Genomic DNA, 24,985 nt, shown 5'->3' with positions numbered 1-24,985 from the left:
CATATTTTTTCCTACAATGCAGCTTTGTCTTTAAAGCATGATTCTCGTTAAAAACTTCTCCAGCATATTTACCTCAATGCTGACTAACCGGGTAAAAACTAAATGATAATCAGGAGCCAAGGCATTCCAAGGCGCCCAGGCAGCTCATACCTTTCGAATTCTTTTCTGTCTTTTCGGAAGCACGGTTAGGGCTCTGTGAGCCTCTTCACGCTTTCCCAAGCACCAGAGGGTTTCAGCTTTATCTTGCAGCACCGTTTTCTTTTGTAGTTTTCTTTGCTACAGTGACTCAGTGCTTCCACACTGGTATCTGATTAAGGTGCACTGACAAAGACACCTGTTGTGGAAGGTAAAGAAACGACTTCCCACAATGCCCTACTCCCTGCTGGCAACCGCCCAGGGGCAAACAAGAATCATAATCGCACCTAGGCAGTTGTGGGTGCATCCCGGAGAGCGCATTAGTGTAACAGCAGGTGATCTCCTTGCTTAAGAAAAACACTTAGAATCCAAGGAAAAAAGGAACAGGAAAACAGTATCACATACTCCCGGCACTGTGTTTTAAGACATCGAAGGAATCAGGGCTATAAGTGTACAAAACATTTTTTTAAAAACAGAATCAAAGCTTGTAAAGATAGTTTTAAAAATTGCATAAACAGGCAGAAGCTAGCAACTACAAACAATTCAGTCAATTTAGTAAATAATTAGGTATTTTTAAAAAGTGTCTGGTTACTTTTAAACGACTGTTTTCATTAGCCACAGTAACTAGATTAAGAACATTTTATTCCTAACTCCAAGCGGTCCTCCGTCCCAGCCACAGCACATACGGTTTCTAAAGCGAGGACTCCCTAAGTTTGATTTGCATCCTTCATTTTTTTGCCGCCCTTAAAACATTCCTCCATACTTCACTTTCAGACTCTGCAAAGAAGAAATTCAAATGCTTCTCCTCTCATGCAATGAAATGTATGCTGTGGCCCCCACAAAAAGCGTATCTTTTGAAAACTGGTGATCTATTTGAAAAACTGTCTTTGCATCTTTGTACTGGCTTTTCCTCCTTTCCTAGAAAACACTTTCTCCAGTCCTAGAAAAAACAGCTACAACCCCCTCCTGAACTTCAGTGGCCTTGGCACACAAACCTGTTTGCACACCGCCTGCCCTCTGCAGCAAGACACCTGTGCTGCCTTTCTGCCTCTCCCTGAGGACTGAGGCCCAGGGTGGCCGAGGATGTTCCTGCAGCCACCTACTTCGCATCAAGCCACTCCGCTGAAAAGAGGCGTGGGAGAGGGGGGTCACCTGAAATCGGGGGCAGGGCCCACAACCCCATTCGCTGTGTATCGAAGGGGCAGCAGGCGGCACTTGCATCAGTGGTAACCAATAGTGGTCCCCAGCTCAGGCGGGAGCTGGTGAGGTGGGTCCCAGGGCATTTCCTCGTGGGCATGCAAATGAGAGGGATGGGGCGGACGGGAGGTTCTCACAGGTGCTCAGAAGGAGTCAGGAGCGATGTGTGTCCTACTTCCCTCCACCAAATAGGCTTCTTGGGGGGGTGTGAAGGTAAAATACCTATTTATCTCTATCAGAATAAAAACAAGGGGTAACATTACTCCCGGATGTTAAGAAAGTAATCCCCCCCAGAGATGCTACAGTGTGTCTCAACTAATGCAGTCTACTTGGTACCCTCATCTGGATTTTCGAATAACAACTCTTTCCCTGGAGGAGAGGGTTCAATGGCAGTTGTTACACTCTTTATTAGTTAGTCTTCACAAGCTTTCTATTCAGAGGCCAAACCAACTATAAATGATTTTCAAAAGCCTCTGGATCACATTAAGTTAAAACTGTAACAGATAAAATCTCCAGTGATTTTTAAGTGCTGTTTTAAGACTTTCACATAGAAAGAGTCATACTCAGGTAGCTGATTTTGTTCCTGTTCCAACAGGCACGTTGCTAGGATTATTTTGACCAAACCATCCCTGGGTCGTGCTGGATGAGTAGGGGTCCGACAGACCCTCCCTGGCCTTCAGAAAGGACTTATTTATTTATCCTCAAATGTCAAATGTGGAAGCAGCCGAAACAAGAAAAACCTAAATAGTGTGTGAATGTTTATCTTTTTTCGTTTTCCCCAAACACAGCAAAGCAAAGCGGTTTTAAAGTAGTATTTTCTCATCCAGCAGTCCGAGCAGCAGATACAGTACGAAATGATCGCACACCATTAAAAGTCCCCTCACCTCACAGAGGGGCTGCAGAGGCCCTTTCCGTCCTACCTGCAGAACGTTCCCATCAACACGGCCGTGGAGCAGGATGGAAAGGAGGACAAAGCACTACGACAGAAAATGGTCTCGAGCGCCTTTTTCTGTGTGCTCCCCCCCGCCCCAGGGCCCCAGGGGCAGGCAGAGCCCGTGCAGGCTCTGCTCTTGAAGCTGAGACAGATGGCTGATTGGAACTGGCCTCAGCAGCCCCTGTCTCACCTGCCTCCCTCTCCCTCACCTGACCACTCCCTTAAGCATTAAGCCCTCAGGACAATGAGATTCCCATCAGCATCAAACAATCTTGGGAACAAAGCCTCCGGTCTGATGACCAAAGAGACAGTTTCGTCCAACTAGAGATAACACCTAGGAGGCCTCAGGTGGGTTTCACAGCTCCAGGTCCAAAAAGCAGCACAACCAGATCAAGCAATGTCAGAGCTGGTATTGGGACCAGAGGCAAAGACCAATGACCCCCAATGCTGACCAATCAGTGGAGACCATGACCCTGACCCAAGCTGAGGAATATTCTATTGAGATCCTCCCTGTAAATTCCTGACTTTAGAAAACAGATAAAAGCCCCTAAGACAAAGGACCTAGGGCATGTGTGCACACGCACTTTCTCTCTCTCTCTCTCTCTCTCTTGCACCCCCATGCCCTCTTTCTTCAGGCATGCAGCTTCACTTTCTCTTAAGCTCTGAGGGTTCCAAGACCTGCAAACTGGGAAGCAACAGAGGAGGCCTGTCTCAGGTTTACCTCCTGAACCCGTCTCCGAGGTCCTTTCTTTCATCACTGTAACTTGTTTCCTGAGCCCACGCAGCCCAGCTGGCTCACTTTTTCTGCTTCTGTGACATCCTTTCCAAAAGGCCAAGGCGACCCTCCGAGCACCGTGCTCACATCTTCTCTGCCCGTGTGCCTGTGCTTCAGATGCTGCATAAACTTCCTCTAGCACGACAGGCCTTGGGCCTGAGTCCTTTCTTTGCTGAACTCAAGAACTGAAAGCTGACATTACCAGTGATGATCACTGCACATGACCATATTTACACATCTTCCTACATAATTCAATATAAATATTCATGAAGTATAAATGACTCTATATTAAGGGATCATTACAAAATGTTCATGGGATCAATACAGACTTTAAAAACTATAAGAAAGACAAAATTCTACAAATACTTTGTTAATTCCAGAAACCCGATATTCCAAGTAGGTTTCCATTGATACTTAGGAGTGCACATTATAAAACCCAAAGATAAAATCAGATGAGAACGAGAAACCATATAAGTACCAACAGAAGAACACTTCTCGGAATATTTTGGGTTTCAGAAAAGTCCAGTAACACACACTCAGTCTTTACGGGGAGGGCGGGGGTGGGAAGCAAACGGTAAAAGATAAGGGAAATCTGAGTTCTCCTTAAAATCATGCAAAGGAAAATACAGAAAACCATTATTCCACATCAAATTCCAGCCATTCAACTCATTATCTTCCCTATCTTTCCTAGCAACTGCTAGGCAAATTCAAAACCTCATAAAAAACAGTCTTAAAATAATTCCCTGGAGTTAAACTGGAAAAAAAAAAAAAAGGAAAACCCAGTGAGACATAAATACTTAGCAGTTACACTGGGTGTATTACTTCCCCATTTGCATCTCACCACAAAGAACGGAGTGAGCAGATTCCAGGCCCTGAAAGAGTAGCTGCAACTCTTTCTCAATTCAGCTTTCATCTCATTTGGAACCCTAAACCCAACAGCCAGGTGTCTTGAAAACAAGACGACAGGCCCCAAAACGGAGGTGTTTATGCTAAGCCCAAGCCCACTCACCAGAGCCTTCGTTACAACTTCAGCCCTCCCAGGAGTGGCATCTCGGACCCACCAATCAGGAGTCACCCAATCAGCCCGGGTGAGGCCAGCCTGCTGCCTGACGGACCCCAGCCGTCCCCAAGGGACGGTGGCCTGCCATCACCAACCCGCCATTTTGCCTAGCACATCTTCCTTGCCCTGCTCCCTTCTTCTTATGAAAAGTCCTTCATGTTTTATAGTCCTTGGGGCTCCTTTCTATTGGCCTGGCTGCATGGTGCCTGATTCATGAATCCTTAAATAAAGCCAGTAAGATCTTTAAAATGCACTCAGTTGAATTTTGGTTTTAAACACAACACATTCACTTAAACTTGATGTAACTGAACAAGTGTTTCAAGAGCTGCTAAGCACTCACTGATATTTGCTATCACCCAAAATGAGGGTGGTTTCTGAAAATGCACATAATGCTTCCTCTTGTCTCATTCTGAGCAAAATACACAACTGAATTGTCATTACAAACAAATTTACCTAACTTCTAAAGCATTCAGTAGTTAAAAAAAAAAGTTTTAGTAACAACCAAATCAAACCAGAAGGATGACATTTTAGATTCCCTCCCCCTCCACCCCCCCAGATCTAGAAGGCAGGTTTAGGGAACAGCAAAAAGTGTGAACTAGTTTTCATTCAAATGTTCATTTATCTCAAGTTCTTCCTGTAGGGCTGGAAGCTCACCCGGAACGTTTCCCTCTCCAGTGGGCGTGCAGGCCCTGGCAGTGGGTCACGTATGACAATCTGCAGTGGCAGACTCGGCAAAAATGCTGCAGTTAATACCTGATGAGTCTGTCCTGCCTGGGTAGAGCGCCATCCTGATACACCAAGGTTGCGGGTTTGATCCTTGGTCAGGACACATACAAGGATCAACCAGTGAAGGCATGAATAAGTGGAACAATAAAAACAACAAATCAACGTCTCACTCTCTCAAATCAATAAATTAAAAAGATTTTTAAGCAGTCAATTTGATGGTTTATGAAATATATCTGAATTAAAAAAAACCAACATCACTCACTAAATGTCTGTAATATGCATGAGGGATGCTTCAAATTTATAACATAACAACATAATAATGATAATATACACAGAAAATTCTTTTATAATAACAATGCACTTTAGTAAGCACTCGCTATGTCCTAAACACAGAATCTCATTTAATCTTCATGATAAGTCCATGAGCTGGTACTATAATGATCTGTTTTATGGTAACCAAAGTGTGGAGAAGCTCAGTGATTTGCTTCAATTCTCACCGCTAGAAACAGAGCTCACAGAATTCAGAAACAGTTGTGTCTGGCTCCAAAGTGCACACCCTGTCACTGAAGCATGAAAGAGGAAGTAGGCACACATACACCGAGAATCAGCAAGTGCCAGGCACTCCTGCTTCTGAAATATTGATACCTCCTCCCCAGGGGGTAGTAGCCCCAGGGACACGGCTTCGAGACTACAAGAAACTGTGTCTGTCCAGGAGCACAGTGAGAAGGGAAACCAGGACCGTGACGGAATGAAGACTCCCTGCAGCCGGGAAGGTCTTCACGGAGAAGCTGCACTGGGTTTGGACAGGCAAAGGGAAACAGTTCACAGGGAAAGTGAACTGAGCGGTGCCAGGCCGTGAGCTGCTGTTGGGTGCAGTGGAGATAAGGTTTCGAGGGGAGATCTGAATCAGCCCGTGGTAGGTTTCAAATGCCAGGTCAACAAACTGGGACTCCACTGTGTATAGGCCAGGGGCAGCCATTGAAGACTCAGGGCTTCTGCGTTTCCAGCCTCCGGCTCTGCCCGCAGAGGAAGGACAATGGTGTGAGAGTCAATGCGTGGGCCCAGCGTGCAGCACAGCCTGGCCTCGTACTTGACTCTACCACATACTAGCTGCTTCACTCTCGGTTTTCTCATCCATAAATAGGGAAAATAAAAACACTGTTGCTATTTGAGGAATAATAAGATTATGTGTGTAAAAGCCCTCACTAAGCTGCCCAGTTCTAGGAAGTGTGTGATTAATGTTACCGCTGTAATTATCAATACTGATGAAAACTATGTCTGAAGGGACAGGATCATGTGCCAGAAACCGAGGCGAAGCTGGAACAGCAGTCTTCGGGACCGGATCCGGTGGGGGCGGGCAGTGTTCTCAGTGTGCAAGGACAGGTAAGGCCTCCCTTCGCTGTTGCCCGGGCCAAAGCATACACACCCAGGAGGGAGAAATAGAAGGGATCACCACTCCAAGCCTCAACCAGTTTTCCCTGAGCAATGAAATCCCTCCAGAGCTCTGGTTTTATCTCGGAGCAATTTGGTGATTTACACGAGTGTTCCCAACAGAAATCACTGAGACGGGTTCGAGGAGGGACCAGGTTAACAATGCTTGTGTGTAGGAGGGGGATCTCCTCCAGTTCAGCTACTCTCTCCAGTTTCCTGCTGACAATGCAAACAGTTTAATCAACTACCTCTTATTAAATTGAGCCATTGTGACAAGAACACAGAACAAGGGGAGCGTTTATTATATAATGATCCTTGTCTGCTGTAACCTGAGCAACTCACACGGACACTATGTGCTATCATGTGAAATTCATAATCCTTCTTTATAATTGTACTATAATAAGGTTTTCCACCATTTATTTGTATTTTAGAGTCCAAAGAAATATCTGATGAAATGGTTAACAGCAGCAGCTTATCTAACAGCTTAGAACTGACTAATAAAACTGTAATCTACTGCATTTCAAAGATATCAGCCGCCCTGAAGTCGGGGTGAAAGGGAAGGAGGGGAGAAGTAACACACCATCTACTGTGCCGGGGCGGAGCTTTAACTACATCATCTCTTTTGGTTTTCACAATACTGTGCAGCTAGTTTTATCAGCCCCATTTTACAGAAGAGGAAAGCACTGGCCCGGCAGAGAGTTTTAGTAACTCAGGGTCATATCACCAGCTGTGAATCAGAGCCATAACTAAAACTGAGATATGAGATTACCAAGGCTCTGCAGTTTCCCCCACCTACAACAGGTACATTGTAAGATGAATGCTAGAGAAAAGAAAGTAAAGTGAATTCAGAGATCCTGAAATAGAAGCTTTTAAATTTCTAAAGCTGAACTCTGTACTTCTCTTATTATATTGCTTAAACCCTTGTATACGTAAAACACGAGCTAAAACTTCACACCGCATCCAGCAGTATTACTAACAAGGTGTTTGCAAACATAATGAAAAAGAGAAGCCTGAAGGCAAACTGATGATGAGTGCAGTGCACATATTTGTAATCTGCTACAATGGGAAGTATTTGCGGATGGAGGAGGCAACCTTCCTTGAATTACCTGCAATGGTGGCTTCCATGGTGTTAAAAACTGGTCTTTTATTTAAGAGCAATAGTGAATTGCTTAACTGGCTAATAGTCAAATAATAGAAAGGTCATCATTTTAAAACAGTGGCCATGGTAGCAGCAGTTGGCATTGCCCTGAGCAGTCTACTTCCACTCATTTCAATGGGAGTTTATTTTTTATGTTCAATTTAAAATATTATCCCCCAAACTGGTCACTTCAGGTCTAAAAATGGTCATAAAGTATCATCATAGAGAATCTCTCTCCAGTATCATGAAAATCATAAAAACAGCTAAAATCCTCATGCTTTGATTACTCTTCAAATTAAGCATGAACTTAAGAAATAACGTTACTGCCTAACAGCTCCCCATGGGTTTACTTAAAGTCACAAATTCTAATATGACGACCATATTCAGACCTGAGGACATGCACATTCTATAATACACCTTTCTTACTGAAAATGTCCATTAGGGATCTAAGAAAACTTTCAAATGGTCAGGTGAAAAAGGCCCATTTGCCAGTTAACCAACGACACGTAAAGGATGAAAGGCAAAACAAGCAGTTACCTGTCAACTTGTAGAATTGCTAGTTACTCATTCCTTATTATGTTGTCTCAATGGTCCTGTATTAAAATCTTCAATATGGTTCTTAAATATAAATTTTAAATGTTCAAAACTGCTAGCCAGCTATTGTTTCACATTCTTACTTATTTACTTAGCATGCATTTGTGGAAAATTGTAAGCATGAAATGTAACATGACATTATGATTTGTAATACCAAAACGACCAACATCATCTTCTTATTAAAATGATGGTAAAGGGGAGCAAACATTTATTTCCTACTCTTCTCTTGGCTAGTCCAATAATTAAACTGCCGTAAAACCACCCAACAGGAGAAAAGCAAATTTAACTGTGTGCATACAGGGGCCACATGGGTAAGGACTGAAGGGCAAGCTGGGCAGCCGAGGCTGATGAACCGCCTGCGCTCAGAAATGGGATGACCCCCTGGAGCTTCAGAGGGAAGGAGGTACCGTATTTTGCCGCGTATAATGCATATCCGAGGTTTAGTACTACCTACGTATAACGCACATCCTTATTTTTCCATCAAAAATTTGGGGGTGAAAGTGTGCATTTTACATGGCAAAATATGGTAATCCACAGGATGATAAGAAGAGCAGATGGTTTGCTCATTAGATGCTTGTTCTGCCACACACACAGATCACTGAGACAAAAAGTCATCTCTGGTAATAGCTCTCTTTCTGGGGTGCTTAAAGGAGAGGTGGAAGTTTTTCTTACTAGGTTGTGACTGCCTTTAGCTCAGATTGTCCATATGCCGAAGTGGAATATTTGGGAGGTTTGTTTGAACCCTCTCAATGGTAAAACGGAAAGCTGAGAGTAGGGTAACGTTCATATATATTCTCAAATCTGCATAAATAAGTAGTAAAATTGAATAAAAATATGTATTAAATAACAGTAAAAGTTTGTGGAGAATTTTCATTTTTGTAAATAACAACTTTTGCTTCTCCTAAGGGCCAAGTAGTTCTTTTGACACTTCACTACTTACTGATATCTTTATTCCAAAGAACACATAAACAGGGTACAGAGGAAAAACTCTAATTAATGACTAATCAGTGGATTTCATATGTGATCATCTCTATCAAATGGCTAGGCAATGGGAATAAATTGAAATTAAGAGCTAAAGTAAAAGTTTCAGTGTTTGAAAGTTTATCAGGTGTTTTTAAAATTGATTTTAGAGAGAGAGGAAGGGAGGGATAGGGAGAAACACTGATCTGTTTTTCCACTAATTCATGCATTCACTACTTGATTCTTGTACATGCCCTGACCAGGGGGGATCGAACCTGCAACCTTGGCGTATGGGGATGAAACTCTAACCAACTGAGCTACCCAGCCAGAACTGTTATCAAATGTTTTATCCATACCTTCAGTTTTCTGTTTCATGTACAGAGGAGAGTTGCCTGAGTGAATGTTACAGGAAAACTGGCTGGTAAAGTTGGCAAAAAGTTCTAGCATTACACTTTATAAAGAACAAAATGAATGTGCTCATCTGCATTTGAAATACAACATTGTAATATTAGTCACTGGCAGCTTTTACCATTTTATTCACTGATAACAATCTTGTGGATTTCTTTTTGCCCTGGAAAAACTGAACATTACACTGGTCTTAATACTAATGTGTTAATATTCAAAGAGCTAAAACTTCAACCATAACTTTTTTTTCTTCTTTCCATTCTTCCCCCATTATCTCTCTCATACATACCTCTCTTAAAAGATTATTTTTGTCCTAAACTATGACTATATGGTACACACTATATTTATATCAGATAACCTTCTAAGTATACATCTTTACATACGTCTTCAAACTTGACTCCAGTTATTTTTCACTGACCTCTTTATACAAGGGTTGACAACATAAATGAGATATGAACACGGTATGCATAGCTTTACACAGAGTGAAGTTTATAAATAAGTCCTATATTAGCCTATTGTAGATAATAATTCTATTACAGTTATAGCTGTCAGTATTTCGATATTGCTTTAAAAATATGTTAGGGTATTTTTAATAATAATAAAAATTTAATAATAGTATGTTAGGGTAACATCTTACTTAGGATATTCCATTAAAAAATACCTCTGATATGGATAGAGGGTAATTAACCATTCGACAAGACGATAGCCCAAGCATTCTTTGCTGTGAAAGAAAATAAGCTATAATTTGCCCAAAGCCTCTGAGTCTGACTCCCAAAGCGGCCATCTGTAAAGCGGCTTCACTCTCAGACGGAAGGGCCTCTGAAAGCATGCGCGGCTTCTCTTGAATGCAGACGGCCTGCGCTCTGCTAACGTAAGCTGCCCGGGCTCCTGTACTACGGATGCATCTGCAGAAGGGGTCTCCCACTTTACACCAGCACAGCGTGCAAGGGGGCGGAAAGCAACCTCACAGGTAGTGTGTCGTTACCCCCGGGCATTTGAACAGACGCACGGTGAAGAAAATAGGTCTGAGATCAGATGACAAAGAAGTTCTGTACGTCAGAGCAGGCACACTGGAACCTGTGACAGTCACCCAGATGAAGTGACGGGGCTGACAGGACACTGCAGCACATATGGTGCCATTTCCCACCCCGAAGCCCTTAAAGGTTCTGATGACTCTTCTTTTTTTTTTTTTTTTTTTAATTTTTTAAAAATTATTTATTTATCTTCAGAGGGGAAGGGAAGGAGAGAGGGAGAGAAACATCAATGTATGGTTGCCTTTCGTGTGTCCCCTGCTGGGAACTGGCCTGCAGGGAACCTGCCTGCAACCCTGGCATGTGCCCTGACTGGGAATAGAACCGCGACTGTCTGGTTCGCAGGCCCGTGCTCAATCCACTAAGCTACACCAGCCAGGTGCTCTGATGACTCTTCTCATAGACTTCTGGTCAACGGCCCCAAATTAAAACCTTTATAGGTAAATAGCAGCCATTTCAATGTAATCTCAAAGTCTTCCCCTCGCCTAAAACTCTAATCTATTTCTTCTACAGAAAATAGCTTCTTGGCATTAAAAAAGCAACACTGAAGGACCGCATATTCAGTGAATTAGAAAACATTTCTCTACCCAGCACATGCTACTGAGAGGGTTCTCTGCTGGAAAAAAATAACTAAAGCGAGTAATGAACATGGAGCGCTGTTACCACGAGGAAGATGGGAGACAAGAGACATTCATGTCAAATACACTGTCTTTCCTTCTTGTTGAACTTATTGGGGTGACATTGGTTAATACAACCATACAGGTTTCGAGTGTACAACTCAACCAGACAGCATCTGCACACTGCACGGTGCATCCACCGCCCAAAGCAAAGTCTCTTTCTGTCCCCAGTTGTTCCCTCTCTGCCCGGCCTCCCCCAACCCCCTTCCCTGTGGCTATCACCATACTGTCCTGTGTGTCTGTGGGGTCATATATACATGTTTTTCTGCCTAATTCCTTCACCTTCTTTTATCCAGCTCCCCAAAACCCCTCCCCTCTGATAGCTGTCAGTCTGTTGCATGTGTCCAGGCCTCTGTTCCAGTTTTGTTCATCAGTTTACTTTGTTCATTAGAAAATACACTGCTTTTTGTTTTGATGTAGTGTGTGTTTTTTTTGCTATAGACAGCCCATATATGAATTTTAAAAATGCAGAAATTAGAATAAACTCAAAGTGAAACAACTTCCTCTTGATTTTAATGGTCAATAAAGAAATATATAAATTTAAAATAAATAGTCCTCCAAGCTGCCACTGGAGATAGGGCTATTAGTTATTTTGGCAGTTGCTAAGCAACATTCTCTTCTGTAGAGCTAACGCACATGAAATTAGCAGGTTTTCAGAAAAAGATAAGTTGAAAGTAAAATTGCAAAATAGCATTTGAAAAGCAAAAAGGAAAAGCATCAACCTGCTAATCAGGCTGTGAGAGAGGCTCAGCGACCGCACTTGCAGTGGCGGTCAGGTGTCGCTTTCCACTCGCACCAAGAGAGGCAGCACGTTGGGGCAGCGGTATCTCGGCAGTGACCGTTACGCCGGCCTCTGCACCTGACCACCTGTTCTGGACACCTGGGACTACACCAGGTCAGGGCAGTGTGATCACCGCAAGTGACAGTGGTCTCTGCCGGTCTCCTTCCTCCGACAGTCACTTTCCCTGAACACCTAGTTTCGGGGTGTGTCGCTGCTTGGTTAGTGTTCTGGGTTTTACTTGGTGAAACACGAAGTTAGTGAAGCTTCCTCAGTCCCTGCCCAGCCTGCATCTCTCCCTCCGTCACTTTAATATCACGTCCCAAGCTGAGTAAATGGTGTGGGGCTGCACCTGCCAGTCCCTCACTCACAGAGTCAGTTCTTCCCCAGGTTCGCTCCTTTAAAATGTTTTAAAAAATTATTTTTAAAGAGAGGGGAAAAGAGGGAGAAAGAGAGGGAGAGAAACATGGCTAGGTTGCTTCTCGTACGCACCCCGATCATGGGCCAAACCCGCAACCCAGCCATGTGCCCTGACTGGGAACTGAACCTGTGACTTTTCGCTTTGCAGGGTGACATTCAACTAATTGAGCCACACAGGTCAGGGCCTCTCTGAGTTTTCTTAAAGTCCACACTGAGCAAAGCCTAACACAGAGGCTAAAGAGGGGCAACTCTAATAGATGAGCCCACAAAAAAGACCTAGAGTGTGGGGAGTATCCTCATGAGGAGAGTGGGTGTGTCTGGGTTATAATCAAGCCCGTGTCAGTTCTACATGCAAAACTCTGCAAATTAGGCAGCCTCTTGTCTTATTTTAAAACAATAGCACTGGACTAAATGGTTCAATTCTAGCTTCAGTGTCCATGACTCCACTCTGAAGCACTATGTGAGAACTGTTACCTATGAAGGAACCCCTCAATCTTCACACCTGCTCAGTGCACACACGACACCAGCCGGTGGGATCCTTTCTGGTGCCTCCTCTGTTTGTTTTCCCACAGTAGTAACAGGGCCGCAAACCCAACTCAAGAATCCACTGTGAAAATCTAATTGTCCGAATGAGGGCAGAAGGCCACAAATAAGCAGATAGTTTATAATGATGCTCATGGCCAAGATGTGAGTTTTAATGCCCTCCATTTTGTTTTCAAGACCCCCCCAGAATTAAACACGAGTAGACACTCCAATTCTAGAACTCTTATGTTGGTTGAGTCACGAAGTCACAAGTGGAAAAGTCTCTCGAGTTGGCACAATTCACATTTGGGGACGAGCAATTTTACCGTTGCAGGGAGCTGTCCTACGAATTTCAGATATTTGCACCATCACCAGCCTCTGCACACCAGACACCAGTAGTACCCATCCCCCAAGGTTGTGACAACCCAGTTTTCCAGACACTGCCAAATGCCCCTGGGGGCAAACTACCCTGTACTAAAGACCATGCATACTGAGTGAATTAAAATTATGAGGAGGTTTGAAAAAAAATCCCAATTGACCTTTAACCATCAGACTTTAAAAAAATAATTTCTATGTTTTCAGACTCCACTGATGTTGCCTCAGACCCTACTGAAAATGACCAATGCATGAGTCACTGATTAATATCTGTGGGCTTTTAAAAAAAATTTGGACAAGGTCTTTGCTTCATAGATCACAACCAGAGTATTTAAATATTCTTTATGTTTTAGCTTTATTGATGGATAACCAAGAAAAATTATACTTATTGAAGGTACACAACTTGATGTTTTGGTATTAAATATTCTTAAAATTAGAAAATTACAAATACGTTCCTGGCAAATCACCTGTGGTGTCCCACTGTTATAGGTATTGCTGACTTATCAGTATCAATTATATATGTGTTGGGATACATATTATTTGATGTCATAAATCAGTTTTTTAAAAAATAATTCTATTTATTTATCTTTAGAGGGGAAGGGAAGGAGAGAGGGAGAGAAACATCAATGTATGGTTACCTTTTGTGTGTCCCCGGCTGGGAACTGGCCTGCAGGGAACCTGCCTGCAACCCAGGCATGTGCCCTGACTGGGAATTGAACCGCGATTGTCTGGTTCACAGGCCCGCTCTCAATCCACTGAGCTACACCAGCCAGGGCTATAAATCAGTCTTATAAATCAGTATCCATGACTCTGAAAGACAGGAGGGTCCCAAAGGGTGGTCATGTTTCTGAAGGGGATCAGAATATGCCGCCCTAAATGATGCCACTTGGACACAGTTATTTTGGGCGAAGACAGTTGAGAGGAAGCAGACTCTATAGGAGCCCTCTGCCCTCTCCTATCTGCGGAAAGCAGGGCATAAACCTCCCATTCGTAAAAGCAATTTCCACTTGTAAAGGCCCCCCCCCAGCATTTCCGGTCCATTCCACAGTCACCTTCCCATACTTACGCCGGCAGTCCCACGCCCCTTCTCCTTCTAGTCCCCTTTCAGCAGTTTACCACCCTTTGTTAAAATGGTATATAAGTCCCCAGATCTAACTGCCTTTCTGGGTTTTCACTCTCATTCTGTGAAGTTCCTATTCATGTAAAAATATTAAATTAGTTTTTTAAAGTATTTTCTACTGTTAATCTTCCCCTTTGTCAGTTTAATTCATAGGTCCCCAGAAACCAAATGTGGAGGGTGAAGTCATCCCCTGTACACTTCTACCCCATGATTTATTGGGAAACTTGTCAAAAGATGACAATTATATATTTATTCATAAGTACGTAACACCATGGGTTCACAGAGTGTTAGCATGGGCCTTAAAGATTATTATCTAGTCCCCGATTTACTGATGAAAAGAATAAAGCCTAGGGTTTAGGCAGCTGAAAAAAGCAAAAACAAATTACATTTTTTTAAAAAAGGAAGGGAAGATGAAAGGGAGAAAGTGGCATCCGAAGTAAAAAGAAACAAACCCAAGAGAACAGCAATCCCCCCAGGGGGCGGTGGGGGTGGGGGCAGGCCAGAGCCTGGAGATTTCGACCTTGGCCCTGGGGACCCGCAGAGAGCAAGAAGCAGGAAGGAAGTGGCTCACGCTGGGCTCTGCTACACAAGCCAACAACGAGGGGCACCGCACGAGGATCGATCTGTCAGCAAAAATAGGTCTGACAATAATCCAAATACTAAAAGGCGGTCGATGCAACCTCACTTTTCCAAGTCATACTTCAGTAAAATTCGAGCACACACACAGTTACAGTGTTTCCAATACACTGAGCAGAGCGCTAAACATCGGGCACCAGGGTGAGTTCGGGTACCAGGGTGAGAAACTCACAGAGCTGGAACTTCTGTTGATCGACTGTCCGTAGGAAGAAAATGAAAATTTCCACACATAATGAAAGTAATTGTGTTATTCCCTCATTCCCCACAAAAACACAAGTCCCTTAGGGCCTAGTCTGCTTTAAAAAGTCTCTCATTTGAGTCTTTCTTTTCACTGCTTCTAACAGTCCCTCTTTCTCCAGAGCCTACAGCTTCTGGTCTAACGGGTACAGGACGCGAGGGCAGTGGGATGCTCACTTGATTCTGCGACAGAATGTGAAGTACAGCACAGGGAACCTGGTCAGTGATATCCTGGTAACTACGGTGGTGCCAGGTGGGTGCTGAGAATGCCAGGGGGCCACTACGTAAAGTACACGACCGTCCAACCACTACGCGGCACACCTAAAACTAACGCAAAATCATATTAATTGTAAAGCAGTTGAACAATAAAATTTCGAAGAGGAGAGTGTACAACGCTGCAGGCGGAATGGAGACTCACGTGGGGTACGGGGTGGCGGGGGTGGGGGTGCCCTGGGGTCCTCCACCCCAATCGCTAGTCCAAGGCCTCACACAGAGCTGCGCGCTGAGAGTGTGGATGGAAGCGGCCCTCCTGACTCTTAACCCCGAGCCCCGATGGCAGCCCAGGCCTGTCTTGCTCTCAGCCTGCGTATGACAAGCATTCCCAGTCTTCCAAAGCACAGCCACACTCCTAAGTCTAAATAAGGTGGAAACAGCTTCCCCCAGCGCCGGGGAGGCGCCAGGCCTGGCGAGGCCCTCAGAGCGGCCCACGGTGCAGACCCGCTGTAGACTCCCAAAGCAGAAGCGGGCTAGTTCTGCTGCTGAAACAGGAGCTAGGCTCCATGGTAATCTGATGTCCCACACAATATAAAACTGGGCTTTCCTCAAAAGGTGGTTTTAGGTAGCTTATCCTCTTTACTAAGAATATCAGACCTTCAAAAGGCTTGGAGTAGAAGAAGAAGAGGGAACATTCAAGAATACATTTTAAAAAAAGCATTTACAGTGAATATTGCAGGCAGAATTTTTAATAGGCAGGAAGTTTTATTTCAAATTCACTGGTGGAATCTATAAATATATCATTCATTTCCTGGTTGCTTCGGCCATTAAAGGTCTAATTCACTTCCTGAGCTGAAACTAGCTAATGGAAAAATATTTAGAGTAGTAATCATCTAGTGAGATAGGCAGTTGGCATCTGTTCATCCAAAACATATTCTTGGTCATAATTCCCCTCTTTAATTCACAGTTTTCTAAAGGAATCATCTCACTTTTTACAATGAAAGGTCTCTGCTAGTACAATATGGTAAGGTTCCCCCTTTTCAACCCCTAATGTTTAATAAAAAACTGAATTTACTTACTACCTTCCCTCAAGAGGAGCCTTAAGGTACAGCATGACAAACAGACTGATGAATGAAGAAGAAAACAATGCAAGCACACATCTCACTGGCTGACCCACTGGCCAAAGACTCCGATGGGGAGGTTCTGGTTTCATGGTGTCTATTCAGAGACAAGCAATCTCCTGACGTGTTTTCTATCTCTCCCAAAAGTGTCTGCTATGAGAAACCCTGCAACATCTATTATTGGATGTACGAAGAAAATACATTTCTCAGTGTTGATCTGGTGACTTTTATATCCCAGTGTGTAAACTTAATCATACATGAATGCTAAACTAGGCAGAGAAGTGAGAGGCATCAAGGCGTGGGGAGCAGGTGGGAATAAGGAGCAGCAGGAGTAGAAAGCTTTGAAGTGAATCCTGGCCCAAACAGCAGGAGAGGAAGGGTTATCTTACATGGAGAACAGGGAGCGATTAGATCCTCCAACTCCTCCCATACCTCAAGCACATCAAATCCCCTTACTCCACATACAAATACCCTGACATCCCAATTCACTCGAATTGCCTGGTCACATGACAGCAAGTGTGCACACAAGAAAGATGACAAAAGAGCCGAGAATGAGATTAGGTCTTTGGTATCATCCTGAAAGAAAATAAACATCTTTTAACATGATGCTGGCCACTGAAATAGTAAAATCACAGAATATTGGTGATTTAAAATAATACCAGTTTTTTTCTCCCCCACGGGAAGTTCAGCTAGCAAGTGGGTGGTGCTGGGGGATTCTGAACAACACTGTCATTTAGAACTCTGACCGACGGAGATCCTATTACCTTCAACGTGTGGTCTCTACGGTCATTTTGGAATGCAATACCCAGGTGGCATAGGAGATACAGGCATGGAAGCTACATGGGAAAACAGCCAAACTAAAGGGAGAAATGCACATCACTTTTACTCTCATTCCCCTGCCAGACCCAGTCATACGACTGTACCTAACTGGGAGGTCTAGTCCAGCTGTGATAGAAGGAAAAAAGAACAACAGGTTTGGTGAAAGACGAGCTGACCTCCGCCAGAGCCTTTCCCAGAATATTACACTTTATCTGCACACGCACTCACCTCCTGCATCCCAGTGATGTAAATTCAAATGAGGTCTGTATAAATGAGGTCTGTCCAGAAAAAGTCCAGCCATTGTTAACGAGAACGGTTTGCACGACATTGATGTAACCTGGCAGCCAAGGAGAGTGGACTAGAATGTGCATGTGTGAATGATGACAACTTCACTGTTACTAGTCACTGGGGGCGGTAGGCACAATTGAGTGAGCCTGTGTCCCATGTGGCCGTTGTATTCAGAATGACTGAGCGACTAGAGCAATGAATCTGCATCAGATTTTTTGTTAAGCTTGGACATTCCTCCATGGAAGACTGGGATGATTCAGGAGGCTGCATATGGGCACCCGGTGACTGGCAGCTTCATCACGACCATGTGCACACGCATGCATCACGTCTCCTGCACAGCTTTTCGGCGAAACATCAAATCACCCAGGTGACTCAGCCCTCCTACAAGTCCAGATGGGGCATCCTGTAAACTTCTGGCTTTTACCAAAACTAAATCATCTTTGAAAGGGAAAGATTTCAGACCGTCAAAGAGATTCAGGAAAATACAATGGGGAAGCTGATGGTGATTGAGAGAACTGTGTGAGGTCCCAGGTGCCTACTTTGAAGGGGACTGAGGCGTCATTGTCCTATGTACAGTGTTTCTTGTACCTTCTACGTTCATCAATAAATGCCTCCGTTTTCATATTACATGGCTGGATACCTTCTGGACAGACCTCATACTTATTCCAGTAAATTCTACTACTTAACAGATTTCCCTCCCAATGGAATTTACTATAAAATGGATATAGCCCGTAAAAAGTACATTTTCACGATCATTATACACAGCTTTATTCAAAGATGACTTCAACTACATAAAAATATTTTTATGCCTCTTTAGTTTTATTTTCTTTACTTCTACCTTTAGAATTGCTATTTTTCTTTTTTTTTTTTCCAATCTATTGTTTTTCACAAAAGTCAGATAATCTTTTGAAATCCTTTAAAAGACTTACACTGAACTTAGGACAAAATAAAAAATCCTAAGCAAGACCTGGGAGCGTCCACCAGAATCCCTGATCCCAGCTTCCTCTCCAACCTCATCTACCAGCACTAACTCTGCTCACTCTGCACCAGCTGGTCAGCTCCTTGAAAAGGTCAACGGCCTTTTGCCTAAGGGCCTCTCTGCTTAGTATGTCCTCTGTCCAGAGGGTTTTTGTATTTCTCTTTTTACCATGACATATATTTTCACCTAAAAGAACATACCTGATGGATGTGACTCCCATTCACTGGAGCGCCAAGGCCGAGAAGAGCACTTAACGGCTATGGAGGAGACGGGCTTTCCCCAGCACCCCCACTGGCAGAACAGAGGCTACAGGTCCTGGCTTTGTCTCCTGCACGAGGCCTGTTAAAGCCCAAGGTCTAGGCTGTGGATCTTGAGGACTGGCAAGTGCCCAAAGAACAAATACAGTTTTAAAATTCACTTTTATCTCAAGATTCAGCTTTTCATGGAATTTCTGGCTTCTAAAAATTTCCCCACCAACTTGGTCATACATTTAAAAATAGTCTGGAATGATCTGATCCAGAACTTGTAGATGTTCCATACCAGCAGGGTTTGTACTTGTGCCAAAAACAGGAGATCTTCTACTGCACACTTCACCAGTCCTCTTTGGCTCTTATGAACCCCAACGGCTCTGCCTTGGGAGTCTGCCTCCGTACCTGTTCCGCAACTTAAATGCACTTCTTACTATTTTCTCTGTTGTAACATACTTTTCCCCCTTTGTAACATTGACCGCAACTTTGGATTACACATAATTTCTGTGTCATCTGTCCCTTCTGTCATCCATAAGCTCCAGGAGGACAGGAAACTTGTCTGCTGAGACTGTCACTGAATAGAGCACCTGGCACAGTGCTAGGACACCAGAAACCCTAACTACTCATTAAAGAAAAGGAAGACTGGATGAAATCCAGTGACTGTAGGGAGTCAGAGTAGTTTTAAATCCTGTAACAGACCAATAAATACTGGCAATATTAAACAACTTTTAAGTATTGACTGCCTTCAAAAACTATGCAGTATAGTGTAAAATTAGCACACACACAAAAAAACACAGTGCAGAAGAGCAGTGGTACAGCACAGACTCTGGAACCAGACGGCCTGGATTGGCTCCGGCTCCATGACTTACCAGCCAGGGGGCCTTTGTTAGAGACTCAAGCATGCTGTACCTGCTTTCTGACCTGTAAAATCAGGTCAACACAAGTTCGTCATGATGTTAACCATGATAACCAGGCCAGGCGCCCAGGGAAGCCAGGCGCCCAAGGAAGCAGGATATAACTGTGGTCATGGCTGTTACCACCGCAAAGTCAACATTAACCAGTGGTGCCTTCAAATGCCAAGGGCAAGTTGCACAGATCAGAAGTGAAAATATGTAGGTGGACAAGCTGTAGAAGTGGACTTGGGCTGTAGAAGTGTCAGCAAGAGGCAGGAGCGCACAGACACACCCCGGGAGGGGCAGGGAGGAGCGGGCTCAGGGGTGCAGGTCGCAGACGCTAGCCTACACTGATGGTGGACATGGTGGTCAGGACGGAGGGGCTGCGAGAGAGCCTGGACAGCCTGCCATGTCCTGCAAACACCCAGAGCTCGCAGTTCCCTCGACCCATCACCCACTCTCTGGGGGAAGGATGTCTTTGGAGTTGATTTCAGGCTTGTCCACTAGAAATCTTTGGGAGCATCCACCAAGCAGGCAAGAGTACCTCGTAGGCCTGTTGACAGCAGTGAGCTTCCCGGGCATCAGAGGCAGTTCGGTCCAGGGTAGCAGTCTTCCTGACAAACACACTACGCCCTCTACTCACGGGTCCTGTTTTTCAAAAGATAACACGCTAGATGCTTCCCTTTCCCTTTGTTCCCTTTTTTTAACATTGAGACCATGTTACACAATCGCTTCCAGTGCGCTCATTCCCCACCCCCGAGCCTGGATCCACCCACAGTAAAGTCATCAGAGCTGGGATCCTGTGACACCGCGCTGACTACACGTCTCATTATTTTGTAACGAATAATGTTCTACCCTTTGTTAGAGATGCAAATCTAGTTCTTCTTAGTCACCCATGACCTCATGAAAAGTTTACATTAGGATGAGTTCAACTGCATCACCCACATTAAGGCTCTACAGTCACACACATTGGGGTAAAATGCCCAGAGATGAGCAAGGGGGGAACAATAAAGCTGAGGCTGGTGTGGCAGGCTGACAGCTCCGGACGAAGAGTGAGGAGGAATCTAGAGAAGATAAAAACTGAAGCCAGAGAGTCCCGCTGGCCCGCAGTGGCCGTCACAGTCCAGCCCAGCAGTGGGAGGGGCCCGGATCCATGACTTCGAGGCTCAGAGAGATTCCGCTACGTCAGACTATTTTTGTGAAATATTTTTTTACCTTGTAAGGCTAGTGTCTGCAGTCTGACCTCTTAAACAATGGCCATCCTAAAATGTGGTGAAATATTTTAGAATAAAAGGTTTCATGGAAATGATTTCAGAAAATAAATGAAGTCCTTCCATCCCATATATTATTCAAATTATGTTACTGCTTAAGATACTTTTCCTGTTGTACTGAAAGACAGACTTTATCAACGAGCACCCTGCTGAGATGTAACTTACTCACATGCACAATTCACTGGCTCTCTTTCAGGAAAGGAGGGGAGTCGGCGGGGGCGGGGTCGTGTCATATAAGATGCAACACAATACAAAGACGGGACTATAAGGAAGTTAATGCAAGAAGACCTTACCAGATACATGGTACATAAGGTAAATTAGAACTTTTAACGAGCTAACATGCATGCCAGTGGAAATTCCTTGCCAGCCAAATGGGCTGATGGCAGTGGAGGGTAAAGTTGTGAAGAACAGGGTCTTTTTATATAATCTAGGAGTTCAGGAGAAAGTGGGAGGAAGCAGGAGGGCAGACAAACGTTGGGCACTGTCCTGCGTTGGCAGGTCCTGCAGATACAGCTCTGGTTGCCAGTAAGGTTCTTTCAGAGGAGAATCTTTTCAGGGAAACCGGCGTTCTGTTGACTACGATGAGAAAGGCATGGTCATGGGCAGAACTGCCTGCCCCCCAAATTCGTAGTTGTGGCCCTGATTCCCAGCACCTCGGAATATGGCTGTATTTGGAGACAGGGTCTTTAAAGAAATACTGAAGTTAAAGTGGAGTCATCGGGGTGGGTCCTAATCCCCTATGGCCAGTGTCCTTTAAAGAGGAGACTAGGACGGTGACACAGAGGGGAGGCAGTGAGGAGGCACCGCCTGCAAGACAAGAAGCCAGTTCTCAGAGGAAACCAAACCTGTGGACCCTTGAACGTGTAGTCCACAGAACTGTGAGAAAGTAAGTGGCTGCTGTTCAAGCCACACAGTTGGTGGCATTTGATGACAGCCCAGCAAACTAACACAGACATGGGACAGGGGCAGACACGAGACCCTGAAAGGAAAGTGCTGTCTATTTAGGAACCAGCTCTGTGATAAACTCGGTATGCAGTAAGAGCTGGGAGGAAGAACAGCGACCCTAAGGGTGAGGGGCAGCAGAGGGTGATGGAGTAGCTGGAAAAGAGTGGAACGATGCATTGAAAACACTGGTAAGTGTGCTGAACCTGTGCCAAGGGAACATAAGCATCCCCCAGCCTAAACTGCGCAACAGAACACCGAGTTTCACTGCCTCTTCATGGAGTTTGTTCCCCAGATTGTCTCCAATAATAATACCACCACCAAGAATTTGAAGGACACTATGTGAACTACATGTTACAGGTAAAAAGCGGTCCTACAGATTTAGGTAGGAAGTGGTCCAGGCAGGGAAAGGAAAAATTCTAGACTTTCTAGATGAAAGCAACAGCTCCCTCCCACAGGTGGTAGCCACAGAAAGCCCCAAGCTAGATGAATGGACGGTGAGAAAGGACGGCCTATTCAATCACCGTTCTCAGCTACCACCAGGAATACAACTGCCCACTCAGAGGTTTGTTTGCCTTTAAGTGGAGCTTCAGAAATGTGATGAATAGCAGCTGGAGATATGTAACATAAAAATTTTCAATTTAGAGGGTCGCCATTCTTATTTACATGTGTTTCCACCATTTCAAAAAAAAAAATAATTTTTCTCAGGGTGGAAGGTGGGAGGAGAGATAAAAGGTGACAGTAAAGTACGTAACTTCTCCAGAGTATTAATGAGACCCTGTTATTCGGCAGCTGTATGCTTCACGGTCCATGATGAGTTAGAGAAACAGCACTGTGAACAACTCAGTAAATAAATAGAATCTAATCACAGTCTACGCTCCCTGGAGTAGAGACACTGGCACCTGAATCGGCTGGGGAGGAGTGTCTGCAATACCAACCCCGAGGTTCCAAGGGTCCAGCCTTCCTAACCGAACCTATTCTAAACACCCAAGAAATTCACATTTATTTTCATCACTATCTAAAAAAGTTAAATTATTTCCAGTAAGCAGCAACAAGGGCAGAGAGAAAAATCATCTCATCCAAATTAGGTCCCCAAACATAATTGCCTACAATTTACCTACAATCTTGAAATGAATTCAAACAGTTAAAAAAATCAAAGAACTCTGGATTCCATAAATAGTTGAGGGAAAAATATTTATTACTACTGTTTCCAAACAGTGAAGATGAGTTTGAACTTTATTCTCCAACACAGGCACACATGAATCATACTAACTGGATGGAAGGTAATTGGCAAAACACAGCAGAAAGGTACATGAAATACGAGCAATCGCATTTGAGAGCAGTCATTAGTCTTACAAAGAGCTCAGAAAACTGCTGAGAGCCAATTCATTGCAGGGCTTTGAGTTTGAGGGGCAAGGAACTACCAGTTAGAACAGCCGCCCTGCAGTGTGTTTTGTTGTTAATCTACCCGGGAAGCTTAGAGGACCCATTACCAAGCACAGAATGCATATAGGAGCATAATGCTTTATTCCTGTGATTTAGTCTTTCTTTTTCCAAAAAAGAGACATCCATGTAAAAATCAATTTTTATGTTTATTTTATTTTATTTTTCTTTGGGGTAAAAAAGTGTAACAATTGATGGTTTCACAGCATGTCCAGCATCTGCACGCCCCCACTCGCTCCCACGGTGCATGGCTGGTTAAAGGCAAGATCAGACTGTACCCGTTTGGGGGAAACAAATGCCCATTTGCAGGAAACAAAACCGGTGCCCCAAATGTGAAGCACACCGAGGATTATGAATGTTAATGAAAATCTCCAAGGAAAAAAGAGGCAAATGTTTGGATATAGAAACTACCTCACTACCAATGTGTTAATTATCACATACCCTACAACATAATAAATATTTCCCCAGCAGATGGTGACACTTTAAACCCATGGAACACGAGTGACGCCATTCAAAGTGCACCCTCTCCTGGGGCGTAGGAGGGCACACATTTTAGACGCATGGAGTTGACAAAAGTTTCTGTGTGGCCTCACTGCTAATTCCAAGAAAGCCTCTATTTGGGAGATTACGTTCTCATGTACACACAGCAATGACAGTCAGAAATAGCAAGCAACATAAAGAAATTAGAGGAAATTACTTTTAATACAAATGTTCTTTATTGTTTTGCTCTAGTGTGGAAGTTACCTTCGAACAGTTAAGTTCGAACCCATGGTTGCAGATATGAATCTCTAGGTAGCCAAACTGACCCTGTCCCGGCACAAACACGATTTGTGAGAGAGCAGTTGTACTGCTACTCCACTCCGGGAGGTGGGATAACTGCCTATCCCCGCACACAGGGAAACGAGCTGGAGCAGAGCTCAGAGGTTTTGGAGGCGAGTGGACACTGAGGGGCAGGAAGACCTTCCTGCTGAGCAGCCGCAGATGCTGGGGCAGGGCTTCGCTCTGGCCATGCGGGGCCCTCCTCATGACCTTGGCTCCTACTGCCTCTGCCGTCCTCAGGGCACTGCCATGCGGTAACCTCAGCTGACAACTGAAAAACGTGAGCCCGGGCCGCTGTCACCTTCCACCATCACCCAACTGTCCTCAACATGGAAGCACTTTGGAGAAAAGATGCCCTTTTTCCCAGGTGACCACCACCAGTCATCATCTAACATCCTCCTCCACCGCCTCCCTGTTCACGGGGTTCAACAGGCCTCGGCACCCCTGCCCCACCCTCTTTTCCTGTGTTCCTTCGGTCCCCATGTGTCTTCACTTTCTTTCTCCCGGTCAGACTCCATGATCCGTCAAGTCCTACCTCCCTTACCCTGTGGGGTACTAGGCCATCACCCACCAGCTTCTGAGACCTGACTGCTAACGTTCCAAAACTGTGAGCCAGTTAAGTCACTGGTACCTTGAAATCGGCCAGTGCGGGAGAATTCATACCATGAAGATTGGCAGAAGCTACCAACAGGGACTTCCCTTTTCCTCATCCCCCTCACTCCCCCCAGACCTGGGGTGTGAGGGCACCACTGCCCCAGCCCCACTGCCCTTCTTCTGCCTCCCACTGGCAACCCTCAG

General features: G+C 44.5%; 1 protein-coding gene and 1 long non-coding RNA gene across 9 annotated transcripts in view; one reads left to right on the top strand and one right to left on the bottom strand.

Moving 5' to 3' along the window:
• Positions 1-24,985, bottom strand: part of RABGAP1L (RAB GTPase activating protein 1 like) — a 425,645-nt gene that overhangs the window by 68,769 nt on the left and 331,891 nt on the right. The window contains exon 1 of one of the 8 annotated variants that reach the window (XM_037145565.2): positions 151-1,104. The exons of the other annotated variants lie outside the window; for them this stretch is intronic. The gene's annotated coding sequence lies outside the window, so the exon portion shown is untranslated. Of the gene's footprint in view, positions 1-150; positions 1,105-24,985 lie in introns of those variants that run through there. 8 annotated transcript variants of the gene reach the window in all.
• LOC119049560 (uncharacterized) lies at positions 5,423-11,527 on the top strand. Its single transcript, XR_008391317.1, has 3 exons — positions 5,423-5,743; positions 6,112-6,210; positions 10,900-11,527. It is a non-coding gene; the product is annotated as an uncharacterized LOC119049560 (long non-coding RNA).

This window comes from Artibeus jamaicensis, unplaced genomic scaffold (assembly GCF_021234435.1).
Source record: "Artibeus jamaicensis isolate MK-2021 breed Jamaican fruit bat unplaced genomic scaffold, CSHL_Jam_final contig_327, whole genome shotgun sequence".
In the NCBI taxonomy this organism is placed as follows: domain Eukaryota; kingdom Metazoa; phylum Chordata; class Mammalia; order Chiroptera; family Phyllostomidae; genus Artibeus; species Artibeus jamaicensis.
Note: the sequence above shows the minus strand (reverse complement) of the source record. Positions and strands in the feature narration are given on the sequence as shown.